Source organism: Sus scrofa, chromosome 10, assembly GCF_054392235.1.
Source record: "Sus scrofa isolate SSC_HxYL_T2T_F1_AM1 chromosome 10, Sscrofa_HxYL_maternal_Yorkshire_Landrace_v2.0, whole genome shotgun sequence".
NCBI classification, from domain to species: Eukaryota; Metazoa; Chordata; class Mammalia; order Artiodactyla; family Suidae; genus Sus; species Sus scrofa.
In genome coordinates this window covers 75,024,987-75,040,548 of record NC_139392.1, presented here as the reverse complement: position 1 = coordinate 75,040,548, position 15,562 = coordinate 75,024,987, and the positions used below count along the sequence as shown (strand labels likewise).

General features: G+C 46.9%; 1 long non-coding RNA gene across 4 annotated transcripts in view; it reads left to right on the top strand.

Annotated features, from left to right (window-relative positions):
• LOC110255692 (uncharacterized) overlaps positions 1-15,562 on the top strand; it is a 93,713-nt gene that overhangs the window by 10,434 nt on the left and 67,717 nt on the right. For 3 of the 4 annotated variants that reach the window (XR_014817976.1, XR_014817974.1, XR_014817973.1), the window contains exon 2: positions 11,199-11,645. This is a non-coding gene — a long non-coding RNA (uncharacterized LOC110255692). Of the gene's footprint in view, positions 1-66; positions 2,187-11,198; positions 11,646-15,562 lie in introns of those variants that run through there. The other variant, XR_002336355.2, reaches the window with a different exon arrangement.

Here is a 15,562-nt window from a genome sequence, read left to right as displayed (position 1 = left end):
ATGCACCGGGCGCGGCCGGGCTCCCTTAAGCGTCGCCTGAATAAAAAGGCCGCTCCAGGCGGCGGAGGGCGGGAGGACCCTGGGCCGCGCCTGGGCGCCGCGGGGGCTCAGCCTGGCTCGGCGGGCCCCTGCCGGGAACCGGGCCGCCGCGCTCCACCGTGCGCTGCGAGCGAGGGGCCTTTAAGGGCCGGCTCCCTCCCTTTAAGAGGCGGTGAGCCGCGGCCTGAGCGGCTCGGTGGCTGCGTGCGGCCCGGGAAGGGGGCGGGGGCGATGTGCAGGCCCGAGCGCGGCAATGATTGGTCTCGGGGGAAGGGTGGGGGGTTGCAAACCCGAGGAGCGGTGGCATCCGTTGCATGATGCAAAAAGGATTGATTTCAAAAGTTGCGAGTTGCATTGGCAGCAGCCTTTGGCGCCCGGGCCACCTCCTTTTCCTTGACCCGCTGGAAAGGCTGGGAATGTTTCCCCAAACCTGGCGGGCTCGACCGCGCTGCGTTCTGCCGGACGCTGTACCTGTTCCCCGCGCGAGTGCTTTCCAACGCCAGACAGTAATCTGGGAAACAACTTGCAAATAGAGTAGGAGCAGAGGGAAGGCTCCCTCTGCTGCGATGAAGGACTTGGAAACTCAGACGGCGCGCTTGGTTAATAACGACTTCCATCGTCTCCCTTCTATTGTTCACCCTGGCTGAGGGAATTAACGTGAGCCTTAGTGAACACGCACACGTCCTGCAAAGTTTCTTGAAGGTTTCATATGCTTGGTAGGAAGTCAGCTTCAGGTTCCTCGGTTACATTGTTTGCCCTCCGCAGGTCCAAGTAAACATGGCAGCCTCATAGTGGATGTGTTTGAAGTCACACTCACAGGAGCGCCTCAGCTTGTGAAATTACTTTTTTCAGATTTTCAACTTTCTAGTGCAATGCTGAATAAAATAAAGCAAGGTGCTTTCCTACGACGTCTTTTAGGGCTTCCCTTAAAACCGAGGCGTGGGGAGGAATGCCGACCAAACTTTTCTGGAGGGTGTTCATCATTTTCCAAATCTGTGTGGGGGCAGAAGTGCTTTAGGTTATGTTGTCAGGTTGGCAGGACACGCAGATGCCCATTTCATTCTGGAAATTTCTGCTTAACAGTTCCCCAGGGTTTTGATCTAGGTGAGGATGCAGTCGTGACCGGGTTGCTGCAGGCTCCTCTTTCTCTGTCCTTTCTGCGTATCCCTATAGTAAGTTAGGAAAAAACAGAATAGCCTGGAGTCTTTAATGTCATGCTTTGGGCTTTTGTAAGAGTGGCAACCCTGTGGTTGACAAACCTAGATTTGTCTCTGAATCGCCTTGTGGAAAGGCATGTATACACAAACCCAGCCAACACCCCAGACCTCCAGAGTGGGGGAAGGAGGCTGCAGGTATCTTAATTCCTCTTATCCCCTCCCTTTTAAAATCAGTTCTGTAGCGTTTTGGTATTGTGTGTTTGTTTATTTTTTGGCAAAAAAAAATCACAACTAGAAAGAAAGATCCGGGGGGGCTGGTGGGAGGTGGCTCAACGGAGGTGTGTAAGGGCCCTTGGTGACGATGCGTGTTTCGGGCAGAGGAGTCTGATGTTTGTGCCGTAGTCAGCAGAGTGTGTCGGATTTGTTTTTTTTACAAGTTTAGCTTGTGAAAGAAGAGTGTGCCACATTAAGGGGGCCCCTCTTCCAGAGGGGAAAACGGGGCCACAGCTCTAGTTAGAAGGAAGCGGTACTAGTCAAGCCCGGAGGGTATCTGAACTGAAGCTGCAGGAAGGCAGACAAAGGAAGAGATTTCAGGTGCTTTAGTGTGTGGTTGGAGGAAGAAGTGTAAGATGACCCCCAGACTTCTAGTTGTGAGGCTACTAGTTGAAACAGGAACTTTGAGCAGGCCGATAAGTTTTAGGGTGAGTTCAGCTTTGGAAATGTTAAATTTCAGATGCCCGCCAGATATTCTAGGCAGAAGGCCATTGGTAAAAGGGGGTCTGGCAATTGGATGGGGGTGGGCTCCGCGTTTGAGATGCAAATGTGGGTACCATCAGCATGTAAATAGGGTTTGGAGCCCCCGAAAGGGGTGTGGTTACCAGAAGGGAGAGGAGAGGAAGAAAAAAATGAGAGACCTTGGACAGAGCCCTGGGGAGCCTGGGGACTGAATGGCTGGGCAAGCTAGAAGCTGATCCCTTCTTTGTGTGGGAGGTGAGCATCCTCTGAACCCACTCCTTCCGCCCCCAACCCCTGGGGTTGGGGCTCTACAGCAGCTCCAGGACAACTGGAGTCAGATTCTCCTGAGCTGAGGTTGTAGACTCTGGTCTAAGTCTTCATGCCTTGATTAGCCTGGAGCCAGGCTACAATCTTGGGGTCACGTAATCCACTAGACCTCTCATCCCTTCCTTCCTTAGCCCAAAACACAAGCCTCTCTCTGTGTAGCTCCCATCAGCTTTCTCTCTCCATGAGTCTTCCCCAGGGGCCTGTGGTAGCCTGTGGGGAACCATCTCGCCAAAATTCTGGTTCTCCTGTGTTTCATTACCTTGTTAAAAATATGAATTTGGAGTTTTGTGGCGCAGTGGAAACGAATCTGACTAGGAACCCTGAGGTTGTGTAATCAATCCCTGGCTTTGCTCAGTGGGTTAAGGATCCAGTGTTGCCGTGTGCTGTGGTGTAGGTTGCAGATGAAGCTCGGATCTGGTGTTCCTGGGGCTGTGGTGTAGGCTGGCAGCTGTAGCTCTAGATAGACCCCTAGCCTGGGGACCTCCACATGCCGAGTGTGTGGCCCTAAAAAGCCAGGAAAAAAAAAAAAAAAAAAGAATGCACTGAAGTTCCTGTCGTGGCTCAGCAGAAATGAATCTGACTATCATCCGGGAGGACACAGGTTCAATCCCTGGCCTCGCTCAGTGGGTTAAGGATCCAGTGTGAACATGGCCATGAGCTGTGATGTTGGTCTCAGACCTGGCTCAGATCCTGCATTGCTGTGGTTGTGGCTTGCAGCTGTAGCTCCGATTTGTCCCCTTGCCTGGGAATCTCCATATTAAGCGAGTTTGGCCCTAAAAAGCAAAAAAAAAAAAAAAAAAAAAAAAAAGATCTGGTGGCGTTGCTGTGGCTGTGATGTAGGCTGGCGGCTACAGTTCTGATTTGACCTTTAGCCTGGGAACTTCCATATATATGCAGCCCTTAAAAAAAAAAAAAAAAAAAAGCACCTGTGCCAATCCAAAGATTATACCTGTCAGGTATAAGGGGTGGAATTGTGACAAAGATTCTTTGCTTGGCCCACCTTTAGTCAGGCTCCTTCCTGAACTTTCTCCGAGACCCATCTGTGCACTTCCTCATAAAATCCAGTTGTAGCAAATCGGATCTCCTTCGATATCTGCTGAGGGTCCTTCTACTCTGCCATCCCCCTGTAATGTCTGATCAGCCCGGCCTGCCCCTGGCAGTGCTCCTAGAGCCATCCTGTCCAAGAAATAGGGGAGCCATTCTCCGTGGTGCCTTTTGAGTGCTTGGAATGTGTGAACTGAGATGTGCTCTCATTGCAAAAAAATGCACTGTGGAGTTTGAAGGCTTAAAACAGAAAAAGGAGTTCCCTCGTGGCTTATTGGGTTAAGGATTCGAGCTGTCACTGCTATGGCTCTGGTTAGAGTTGTGGCTCAGGTTCACTTCCTGATCTGGCAACTTTTGCATGTTACCAAAAACAGCAACAACATACCAAAAAAAAAAAAAAAAAAAGAATGTAAAATAGCTCAGTGATTTTTTTTTTTTTTTAATACTGGTTCTTCTTGAAATAGAATATTTTGGATATGTTGGTTTATCTAAAATATATTAATAATTTCACCTGTTTCTTTCTTTTTTTTTTTCTTTTTCTTTCTTTTTTTTTTTTTTTTTTTGTCTTTTTGTCTTTTTGCCTTTTCTAGGGCTGCTCCTGCAGCATATGGAGGTTCCCAGTCTAGGAGTCTAATCGGAGCTGTAGCTGCCGGCTACACCAGAACCACAGCAACTCGAGATCCGAGCTTTGTCTGTGACTTATACCACAGCTCACGGCAACGCCGGAACCTTAACCCACTGAGCGAGGCCAGGGATCCAACCTGCAACCTCATGGTTCCTAGTCGGATTTGTTAACACTCAGCCATGACGGGAATGCCCCACCTGTTTCTTTTTACTTTTTTAAAAAAATGTGGCCATTTGACCTTTTAAAATGACATAGAGGAGTTCCCGTCATGGCTCAGCTGTAACGAACCCAACTAGTATCCATGAGGACACAGGTTTGATCCCTGGCCTCACTCAGTGGGTTAAGGATTCGGTGTTGCCATGAGCTGTGGTGTAGGTCGAAAATGTGGCTCGAATCCCATGTTGCTGTGGCTGTGGTGTAGGCCGGCAGCTGCAGCTCGGATTCAACCCCTAGCCTGGGAACTTCCATATACCTCAAGTACAGCTCTAAACAGCAAAAAAAAAATTTAATAATAAAATAAAATGACATAGGTAGTTCACAGCCTCTTTCTCCTAGACAGTGTGGCTCTAGAGGCTGCCCCAGACACAGGCCATTCTAGTGCTTTCATGCGTGTTCTACAGACACTTCAAAGGGAGCATGTTCCAGACCAGGGCAATTCTCTTCCTTCCAACTCTGCCTGCTACCCTCCCATCACCTCCCCCTGTGTTTAAGATCTTAACAAATGGAGGATTATCTGCTGCGTTGCACATCCTGGAACCCTGGTCCTTATCCCCAGCTCCTTCCTTTCCAGCCTTCGCGATTATCTGTCAGTTCTGCCTCTTGAATATTTCTTATATCCAAACTTTCCCCTCTCCTCCCGAGGTCCCTGTCTCTGTTCATTTTTCACCTCTTCCCTCAAGTGCTGTGTAATATCCTCCTTTTCTGTCTTTTTGCTGTGATTTTCGCTGGTTTCCATTCTGTCCAAAGTGATTGATTAATGCTGTGGAAATGACATTGATCCAAGGCAAACCTGATTGTGTTCTTTCCCTGCTCAAACCCTTTAGGTGGTTTCCGTGGCCTCTGGCTTTATTTCTCAGCGTTCCGTACTCCTGCGTGGCTGTGTGTGGATGATGTTGGGGGTACGGGGGAGAACATTTTATTCTTATACTTACATGTTCATTTTAACACACCCCGACGAGATAGAACTAACAGATAAAACCTGGCATTTTGTGGGCATTATTCTTTAGGATAAAAGGGGAGCTACCGTAAAGAAAAGTTTTAAAGAAGCACTAGCACAGCCTAAAGCAATGGCATTGGTCAAGTAAACACCTTTCAGGTAAATTTCAGACTCACCATGGTTAAAAACAAAAACACTTTTCAGGGAATTCCCGTCGTGGCTCAGTGGTTAACGAATCTGACTAGGAACCTTGAGGTTGTGGGTTTGATCCCTGGCCTTGCTCAGTGGGTTAAGGATCCGGTGTTGCCATGAACTGTAGTGTAGGTTGCAGGTGCAGCTTGGATCCCGTGTTGCTGTGGCTCTGGCATAGGCCGGCAGCTACAGCTCCTATTGGACCCCTGGTCTGGGAACCTCCATATGCCGTGGGAGCAGCCCTAGAAATGTCAAAAAGACCAAAAAAAAAAAAAAAAAAAAAAAAGCATTTTCAGGATCTAGCTTCTACTTTTCCTCTCTAATCTCAAGAAGGTACCCTCTTCCTAGTCTTCGGCCTCACAATGCCGGCTGCTTATAGATGTCCAGGCTCTCCTTTCTCCACTCAGTTTCTTGCCAGGCACGCTTTCTTTGTTTACACCACCTCTTCCCCCACTTCTGGCAAATAAGAACTAAACCCATAAGATGCTGCCCCAAGAGTCTTCTCTCTGAAGAGGTGTCTGGCTACTCCACGGGGAACCCCATCTTTGGTAGGAGGGATAATGGTCCCCAAAATGTCCACATCCTAATCACCTGTGAATTCGTTACTTTACCTGACACACCAGCTTTGTAGCTGGTGGTGTAGGCTGGTTATGTTAAGGACTTTTTGGATGAGATTTTCCTGGATTATCTGGATGGACCCATGTAACACCAGGAACCTTGTGTAGAAAAGAGGGAAGCTGTAGAATCTGAAGAGTTGTAACAAAGAAAGAAGCAGATGAAATTCCCGCTGTGGTGCAATGGAATCAGAGGTGCCAGGAAGCACAGTGGGTTTAAAGGATCTGGCATTGCCATAGCTGCAGTGTAGGTCACATCTGATGCTGGGATCTGATCCCTTGCCCGGGAGCTTCATAAGCCAAGGGGTGGCAAAAAAAAGGAAAAAAAAAAAAGAAGCAGAGTGATATGAGGCCTCAAGCCAAGGAATGCGGGCAGCTTCCAGAAGCTGGAAAAGGCAAGGAAATGGATTTTCCTCTGAGCCTCCAGAAGGAACCAGCCCTGCCAACCCACTTTGGTCCTTATTATGGAACCTATGCTACTGAGTTGCAGTTACTCCATACACCTAACCGCTCCTCTGTAACCCCCCACCCCCACCCAAAAGCCAGGAGACTGAGGATCTTTGCATTCCCAGCTCCTTCCCTGGAGTGTGGTAGGAGTGGCAGGACAGTGGTGTTCTGGAATCAGGGACAAAGGATTGATTGTAAGACGGTTGAAGGAATTGATATTGTCAAGTGCTACAGAAAACAGGTAAGATAAGGACCGAAAATCTATCACTGGATTTAAGAGGTCTTGTGGCTTTGGGTGGTGGCGTGGGCGGTACTTAAGTACAGGTGGAAGACAGGGTGTAGGGGGACGAGGAAGGTGTGTGGGTTGGCAAGTGGAGATTCAATAGGTGTAGACGCTTCTTTTAAGAAGTGTTGGATGAGGGAGTTCCCATTGTGGCTCAGTGGTAATGAACCCGACCAGTATCCATGAGGATGTAGGTTCGATCCCTGGCCTCCCTCGGTGGGTTAAGGATCCAGTGTCGCTGAGAGCTGGGGTGTAATTTGTAGATGAGGCTTGGAGCCTATGTTGCTGTGGCTGTGGTGTAGGCTGGCAGCTGCAGCAGCTCTGATTCAATCCCTAGCCTGGGAACTTCCATATGCTGCAGATATGGCCCTAAAAAGCAAAAAAAGAAAACAAAAAGAAGTGTTGGAGGAATTCCCATTGTAGCTCAGCGGGTTAAGAACCTGACTAGTATCCGTGAGGATGCGATTCGATCCCTGGACTTGCTTGGGAGTTAAGGATCTGGTGTTTCCACAAGCTGCAGCATAGATTGAAGATGAGGCTTGGATCTGGTGTTGCTATAGCTGTGGTGTGGGCCAGCAGCTGCAGCTCTGATTCAGCCCCTAGCCAGAGGTATGGCCATAAAAAGAAAAAACAAAGAAGTATTGGAGTTCCCTGTGGTACAGTGGGTTAAGGATCTGGCATTGTCACTGCTATGGTGGGGGTTTGATCCCTAAACCACAGGCAGGGCCAAAAAGGAAAAAAAAAACAAAAAGAAGAAGAAGAAAAAGAAGAGTGTTGTAGAAGGGGCAAAAGAAGAAGAGCATTTACTTGCAGGGAAGAAGGGCTTTGTTTTTCAGAACCTGAAGAGCTTGGAACAGGTGCTTAAACCAAAGCAAAGAAGACAAAGATGTGAGAATGAGGAAGAGGAGAACAAGATCTGAGGGCGAGGGCGGGAGAGGAGGGGCATTCTGGCACAGGGATGGAGGCGGAAGAGGAAGCAGGGACGCATGCCCTGGCAGCTGAGTTTAGCTGGTGGTTTGTACCGTGTTTGTTTTGTTTCTGCTCTCCTCCTGGGCCATGGCCATGGGGTCACCATAGCGACGACAGGTGCACCTCCCATCATTTCCTGTGTGCCAGGTACACATCTAAAAGCTTTGCATACGTTCATTCACTCAGTCCTCATAACGACCCGATGAAGTAGGTACTATTATCATCCCCATTTTAGAGATGAGGAAGTTGAGGCACAGAGAGGGCAAGTAACTTGTCTAAAGTCACCAAGGCAGAAAGTGAAGGACTAGGATTTAAACCCAGACCTTTTGCCCCCTAAGTCCACATTCAAGATGTGGGCACTCTCCCATTGTGGCTCAGTGGTTAACAAATCTGACTAGGGACCATGAGGTTTCGGGTTTGATCCCTGGCCTCACTCAGTGGGTTAAGAATCTGGCACTGCCGTGAGCTATGGTGTAGGTCGCAGACATGGCTCGGATCCTGCGTTGCTGTGACTCTGGCATAGGCCGGCGGCTACAGCTCCGATTGGACCCTAACCTGGGAACCTCCTTATGCCATGGGGAGTGGCCCTAGAAAAGGCAAAAAGACAAAAAGACAAAAAAAAAAAAAATGTGGGCACTCACCATTAAGTAATTGTCAAATGACTGAAGAGCGGAGCTGTCTTTTTCTGCTTCCCTGGAAATAGGATGGGCTTGCTTTCCTGCATCTCCCTGCCCCTCCCCAAGTGGGGTCTTATCCCTGTCTGCCTTGTCCTCCCACACATGAGGCTTGACTGAAGGTTCACTGTCTGCTGGACCAAGGCTGAGGCCGCAAAGATGCCTGAGATATTATCCCTTCCCCTTCACCGATCAGCAGGAACTAAAAGCACTCCACTAGGATGACACCTTCCAACGCCTCCATCTTCCTTCCCCCTCCTGCTCAGTCCAGGCCAGAGCTAGGAGTCCCTGGACCAGCCCTTGCTTCCCCAGCAGATGACGGGAGTGTTTCTTCCACACCTGCAGGCCTGGCTTTGCGGCCCTAGACCGTCTGCTAGCAGGGCTTAGGGCCGGGGGTGAACGTCAGAATCCTCTACTGAAGGTTTCTATGGGGGACGCTGGGGGGCAGAAATTCGGATCCAGAGCCAGGAGTGCAGAGGCAATAGGTTCAGAACCTGGAAAGGAAAGATGGGGCCTTGGCAGCTCAGGTGGGAGGACAACAGAGTCTGTGCCTGGAGCCACTTGTTGTTGATACCCTTGCAGCCGGAGTCATCCTGGTGGGCAGATTCTAGAAAGGAGCTAGATCCCTAAGGCAGGTTTTAGGCTACATCCTGATCTTTTGGGGGCCCCCTCTGTTTTCCCCTAGGTCCCTATCTAGGCTTATTCATGTAACTACACACTTTTCTTTTTCTTTCTTTCTTTTTTTGTCTTTTTGCGTTTTCTAGGGCCACACCCGTGGCATATGGAGGTTCCCAGCCTAGGGGTCGAATCAGAGCTGTAGCCATCGGCCTACGCCAAAGCCACAGCAACATGGGATCCGAGCCTCATCTTCGACCTACACCACAGCTCACGGCAACACCGGATCCTCAACTCACTGAGCAAGGGCAGGGATCGAACCCGCAACCTCATGGTTCCTAGTCGGATTCGTTAACCACTGCGCCACAACGGAAACTCCACTACACATTTTTTTAGATCCATCTAACTCTCTCAAGGTGAGGCTCCAGATCCATGTCTATATAAAAAAAAACTGGGAGTTCCCGTCGTGGCGCAGTGGTTAACGAATCCGACTAGGAACCATGAGGTTGCGGGTTCGGTCCCTGCCCTTGCTCAGTGGGTTAACGATCCGGCGTTGCGGTGAGCTGTGGTGTAGGTTGCAGATGCGGCTCGGATCCCACGTTGCTGTGGCTCTGGTGTAGGCCGGAGACTACAGCTCCGATTAGACCCCTAGCCTGGGAACCTCCATATGCTGCGGGAGCGGCCCAAGAAATAGCAACAACAACAACAAAAGACAAAAAAAAAAAAAAAAAAAAAAACTGGTTCATTTTTTCATACTGCAATTTTCAAGTGATGCAAATCCCCGTAAAAATGGAAACTACTTAAAAGGCCAATCAATTTTTTTTTTTTTACACAACATAAATATGCGTTCTCCCTATTTTTAAATATTGTTTCTCTCATTTCACCATTCTTGCCTAAAAAAGTCAGGTTAACAATAAATCTTTCTGAGCAGCTATTAGTTTGCCGGCACTGTGCTCAGTATTGGGACCCCGTGAACTGGTCAAAATTCCAATCAATGAAAGAGAATTACTGTAATACTAAGAGCTAAGTCAAGGTCTCAGGTTCTTTGTGTTTTTTTGTTTTTGTTTTTGTTTTTGTTTTTGTTTTGAGAGGAGGAGGGAAATCTATGAACATTCTGAAATGATGTGCAAAATTGTATCTACTCATGCATTTCTCGTCATAGCTTTGATCAGCTCCCCAGAAGGGTCTGTGACCCTGAAACCGAGTAATACAGTGGCAAGTGCTGTAGGAGAACAGAATTTGAATTGGAAGGAGAAATTGGAAATATAGGGAGTACATTATTATTCCATGAATTCCTTAATGCCACAATCATTGGAATAACCATCATTCATTTTCATCAGTGGACTTTTATAATCTTCGATAAAAGCCATAGCTTTTTTGGCAAGAAAAAAGGCCACAAGCACAAGGAGTTCCCTGGTGACTCAGTGGGTTAAGTAATACAGTGGGTTAAGGATCTAGTGTTGTTGCTGCTGTGGCACAGGCAGGTTACTGCGGTGGCATGGTTTCAGTCTGTGTCCTGGGAACTTTCATGTGCTGTGGGTGCAGCCAAAGAAAAGTCTCAAGAAATTCAAGTCATGGTGTTAGCATGGTGTGTTTGACTTCAGAAAGAGTAAACTGGTGATTTCTTTCTTTTTTTTTTTTAAGCGCCACACCTGTGGCACATGAAAGTTCCTAGGCCAGGGGTCAATCAGAGTTTCACCTGCCAGCAGGATCTGAGCTATGTCTGCGACCTACACCACAGCTCATGACAATGCTGGATTCTTAACCCGCTGATTGAGTCCAAGGATCGGACCTGCATCCTCATGGATTCTAATTGGGTTCGTTACCACTGAGCCACAATGGGAACTCCCTGGTTATTTCTAAATGATGGAAGTTCCTTGGTTAAGGAGTCTCCTTACAGGCCTCCAGGAGGGTCTCCCCTCTTCCCACCAAGTCTGGGGCTCCCCTCAGACCTGCTTCCTGCAGCATCCCCCAGGCAGGGCTCTGAGTGTGGTTGGTTGAGGGGACAGAGTGCTCATTCTCCTTAAGGAATATACCTAATGGTATCTTCGAGTTCTTCTGCAGAACTAACACTCCCAACCAATGAAAGATGTAATTCTGGGACCACTAGAACCAGTCCCGGGGCCACTAAACACCAACTTTGAAGAAGAATACAAGCTTGCATCTACCCTGATCCTTTTCTGCAGCCCTACTTTTTATGCTAAAACTATAAAACTACTTCTGTTTTCTCCCAAAGGAGGGTCCAGTCTAGGGCATTAGCCTGCTGTAGCCTTCCATGCCTGACAAAGCAATGAAGCTTTTTTTTTTTCTCCTTCACCTAGAACCCTCCACGTTTCTATTCAACACAAATGGACAGAGGCTGTGTTTTGGCAACAAATTTCGGGGGCTTGTCCGGGATCGACTCGTGGGCAGCCAGCCTCAAAGGGCACCTCAGCTTGATGGATGCTTTGCAGTTTCTCTCTACGATGGCCTGCCTTCTTCAGGAGAGCGGAGGGTTGCAGGACACCTCTAGGGGCCAGATGGCCTGGGATCCCTGCTGTGGGAATGTGCCCTGAAAATACCTGTCCTGCCATCTCGGCAGTTGGACCTCTGAGGCTGGAGTGGAAGACAAGCGAAAGACCGGCCTAGCAGCTGCCAAGGTCATCTTCACCTTGTAAGGACCTCTCTCTTTTCTGCTTGCACGGGCCCAAACCTCTACTCTGAGAAATCATTTTGGGGAAGAAGAAACATAGCATCTGGGATATTGAGACACCAATGCCAGCATCTGAGTAAGTCCCCCAGCGTACACTTCGAGCCCCTCTCAATCCTGTCCAGGAAAGATCGACAAACCGACCTATAATTATGAGCCCATGATTAAAGAAAATTACTCCAACTGTTATTTATAAACTAGTGATGGGAGTTCCCATTGTGGCTCAGTGGGTTAAGAACCCAACTAGTATCCGTGAGGATGTGGGTTCGATCCCTGACCTCACTCAGTGGGTTAAGGATCCGGCATTGCTGTGAGCTGTGGTGTAGGTCACAGATGCAGCTCGGATCCCGCATTACTGTGGCTGTGGTGTAGGCTGGATGCTGACGCTCCGATGGGACCCCTAGCCTGGGAACTCCATATGCTATGAGTGTGGCCCTAAACATTTAAAAAAAAAGGGTGATGTTTATATTGATATTTATATTTTATCTGATTCATAACTAAGCTTAGAAGATGAAGCTATGAGATCTCTGGTCTGTATGTTTATGTGCACAGTATCTTTACTTCTGGGTGGTATTATCAAAATTTGTAACTGAGCTCTACTTAATTAGCATTAAAATTTAAGAACTTATGTAAATTGTTAAAAATACAGACGGTCACTGGCCAGAGTCAATTCCAAGTTCGTGTGATCCAGGAAATAATCAACATTAAATTAATATCTGGTATTTGAAGGTGACTTAAGCTAGATAATTTTTTGTGTGTGTCTTTTTTTAGGGCCACCCCCTCGGCATATGGAGGTTCCCAGGCTAAGGGTCTAATCAGAGCTGTTGCCGCTGGCCTATGTCACAGCCACAGCAACGCCAGATCTGAGCCTCATCTGTGACCTACACCACAGCTCATGGGAACGCCTGATCCTTAACCCAGTGAGTCAGGAATCAAACCCGAAACTTCATGGTTCCTAGTCGGATTCGTTTCCACTGCAGAACAATGGGAACTCCAAGATAATATTTTTTTTTTTTTTTTTTTTTTTACTGATTCTGACCTTTATTTTATTTTAGTTATTTATTATTTTTTTTCAAGATAATATTTTTTAATGCATTTTCTTTTCTTTTCTTTTTAGTTTTACCGCTGCACCTGCAGCATGGGCTAGGGGTTGAATGAGAGCTATAGTTGCTGGCCTACGCCATGGCCACAGCAACACCAGATCTGAGCCACATCCATAACCTATGCCACAGCTTGTGGCAATGCCGGATCCTTAACCCACTGAGCAAGGCCAGGAATCAAACCTGCATCCTCACGAACACTATGTCCAGGTTCTTACCCCACTGAGCCACAACAGGACCTCCTTAAGCTGTGATAGTTTGATCAGTAAAGACATGTTTTTAGAGTCATCGATGTTAAATATAAGATTTCTGTTGTGCCTAGGTTTACTCAAGATCAAATAAGACCTTATATCTGTTGCAGTTTTGTCAGAAAGAGAATGACTTGAGTGGTAAAAGTGTTTCATAAATGAATTAAATGTAAATGAGATAAGAACTTTTGCATAAAACATATTATTCTCTAGGAATAATATGTTTTAAGAATGTATGGGGGTTCCCATTGTGGCTCAGCAGTAACAAACCTGACTAGTATCCATAAGGATTCAAGTTTGATCCCTGGCCTCGCTTAGTGGGTTAGGGATGGGGGTTGCCGTGAGCTGAAGTGTAGATTGCAGATGAGGCTCAGATCTGGCATTGCTGTGGCTGTGGTGGAGGCTGGCAGCTGTAGCTCCAATTCACCCCCTAGCCTGGGAACTTCCATAGGCTGAGGGTGCAGCCATAAAATGACAAAAAGAAAAAAAAAAAGAATGTATGGAGTTTCTTTTTTGGCTTAACGGTAACAAATCTGACTAGTATCCATGAGGATGAAGGTTCGATTCCTGCCTTTGCTCAGCGGGTGAAGGATCTGGATTTTCGGTGAGCTACAGTGTAGGTTGCAGACATGGCTTGGATCTGGCATTGCTGTGGCTATGGTGTAGGTCAGCAGCCACAGCTCCATTTCAACCCCTAGCCTGGGAATTTCCATATGCCACCAGTGTGGCCCTAAAAAGACAAAAAAAAAAAAAAAAAAAGTCTGCTTGAGGATGCTCTCTCTAGATATTTGATAAATTTTAGAGTTGTGCTCAGTTAAGTGATGGAAATTTATTGAACAGCTGGCTCGTTCCCAAATAAAATAAGAAGCTGAGACATCAGTTACTACACAAAGAAACCAAAGGTATTTAGGACTGTTAATGAATATGTTTGGTGCCACCCTGAGATATTCTCTGTAAGAAAGCAGATGTTTTTAGAAATTATTGGTGTTTATGTTTACATCTCCAGAGTGCTGGTGTAGAAGGCAATTCATTGTTTGCTTAGGGCAAGTAGGATGTGTATTTTAAACAGAAGTTATGAGGAATGGCATTATATTTTCTTAAAGGAAAGAGTCATTTTTATGCTAGAGGTAGCCGCTTCTGAATGGAAAAGGAAATAAGGGACAAAATAATATGGAGACAGAAAGTTGAGTAAGATTTGTGGAAAAGAAGGAAATTTGGTTGAGCAAATGGATTTTGTTGGGAATGGGCTGAGACAAGACTGGATTTGATTGGTTTCTCCCTCCCGCAATTTTTTTTTCTTTTCTTTTATTCTTTTGCCCACCCGGCTCCTGATATATAATGTTATCAGTCCTAATTGTGGCTATTGTAACCAAGTTTCTTTTTATTTTATTATTTTTTTTTGCTTTTAATCAGATGTTTAACCGTGGCTTTTAAGTCTTTCTGTCATTGTTGTACTCTGATGCTTTTGCAAGCGTGCTTCATCTTTTTTTTTTTTTTCCTGTTTTTTAGGGCCGCATCCGTGGCATATGGAGGATCCCAGGCTAGGGGTTCAATCAAAGCTACAGCCGCCGGCCTACACCACAGCCACAGCAACGCCAGATCCGAACCATGTCTGCGGCCCACACCACAGCTCATGGCAACACCGGATCCCTAACCCACTGAGTGAGCAAGGCCGCGGATCAAACCTGCAACCTCATGGTTCCTAGTCGGATTCATTTCCGCTGCACTGGAACAGGAACTCCAAGAGGGCTTCATCTTCAGGAAGGTACAAGCACAGGTTTCTGATAAACTTCAGACAATACCGCTGAATTTGGTAAAAAATTATAAAATCCTACTGCTTTGCTGTTGGCCTCAAAAAGCAGATAGTAAAAGGCTTAGTTATTGAGTAAACTGGTGACTATGGCTATAATGTTTGGTTTATTTCATCTGGAATATTACTGGTTTTGATCTGTGTTTTCCAGGAATAGGGGAGGGCTTCCCCTCAAGCTACTTATGACCCAGAGCAATTGGGCAAATGACACCTCTGTGAATAAAATTGAAATAGTTTTCTTTTCTCTCTGCTTGGTCCCTCCAGAAATTGGAGACTCTCGGGTTCTGAGCAGGTGTATCAGGTGAATAGGAAAGGCTGCCTCCTGGCATGTGTGTTGATCTTGCAATTTTGGGGACTTCCGGAAAGGAGAAACCCACTAAGGCAGAATCTGATGGCAGACCCTTGGCATGGCTTTTCCTGGGCTTGAGAAGCCTTTCGTGCATTTAGTCTGAGACTCCTGAGGACTTACACCAGAGTTAATGTGGAGGAGCCTGTGTGGTCAGTGGAGCAGACTTATTTTGGAAACAAATTAGACTTGGTTTGGTCGTGTTCAGTGGAGATGGGGGTAATTTTAGAGAAAAAGATTTTGTTTCAGTAGATGCGAAATTCTAGTTCTGTCTATTGAAGTCTGTATCTATGAAAGCTATTGTGTTAGCCACACTTTTGCCCTGATGTGCAGAAGGAAAAGAAAATTTTCTAGTGGAATTATCCCAGAGTAGCTACTCATGACATAGCACTGCTTGCTTTAGGTCTCCTGCTAAAAGCACACGTACAATACTTGTGTCACTATTGGGTATAAATGGTAAAAAGGTATGGCCTATAAAGCATTTGCTCATTA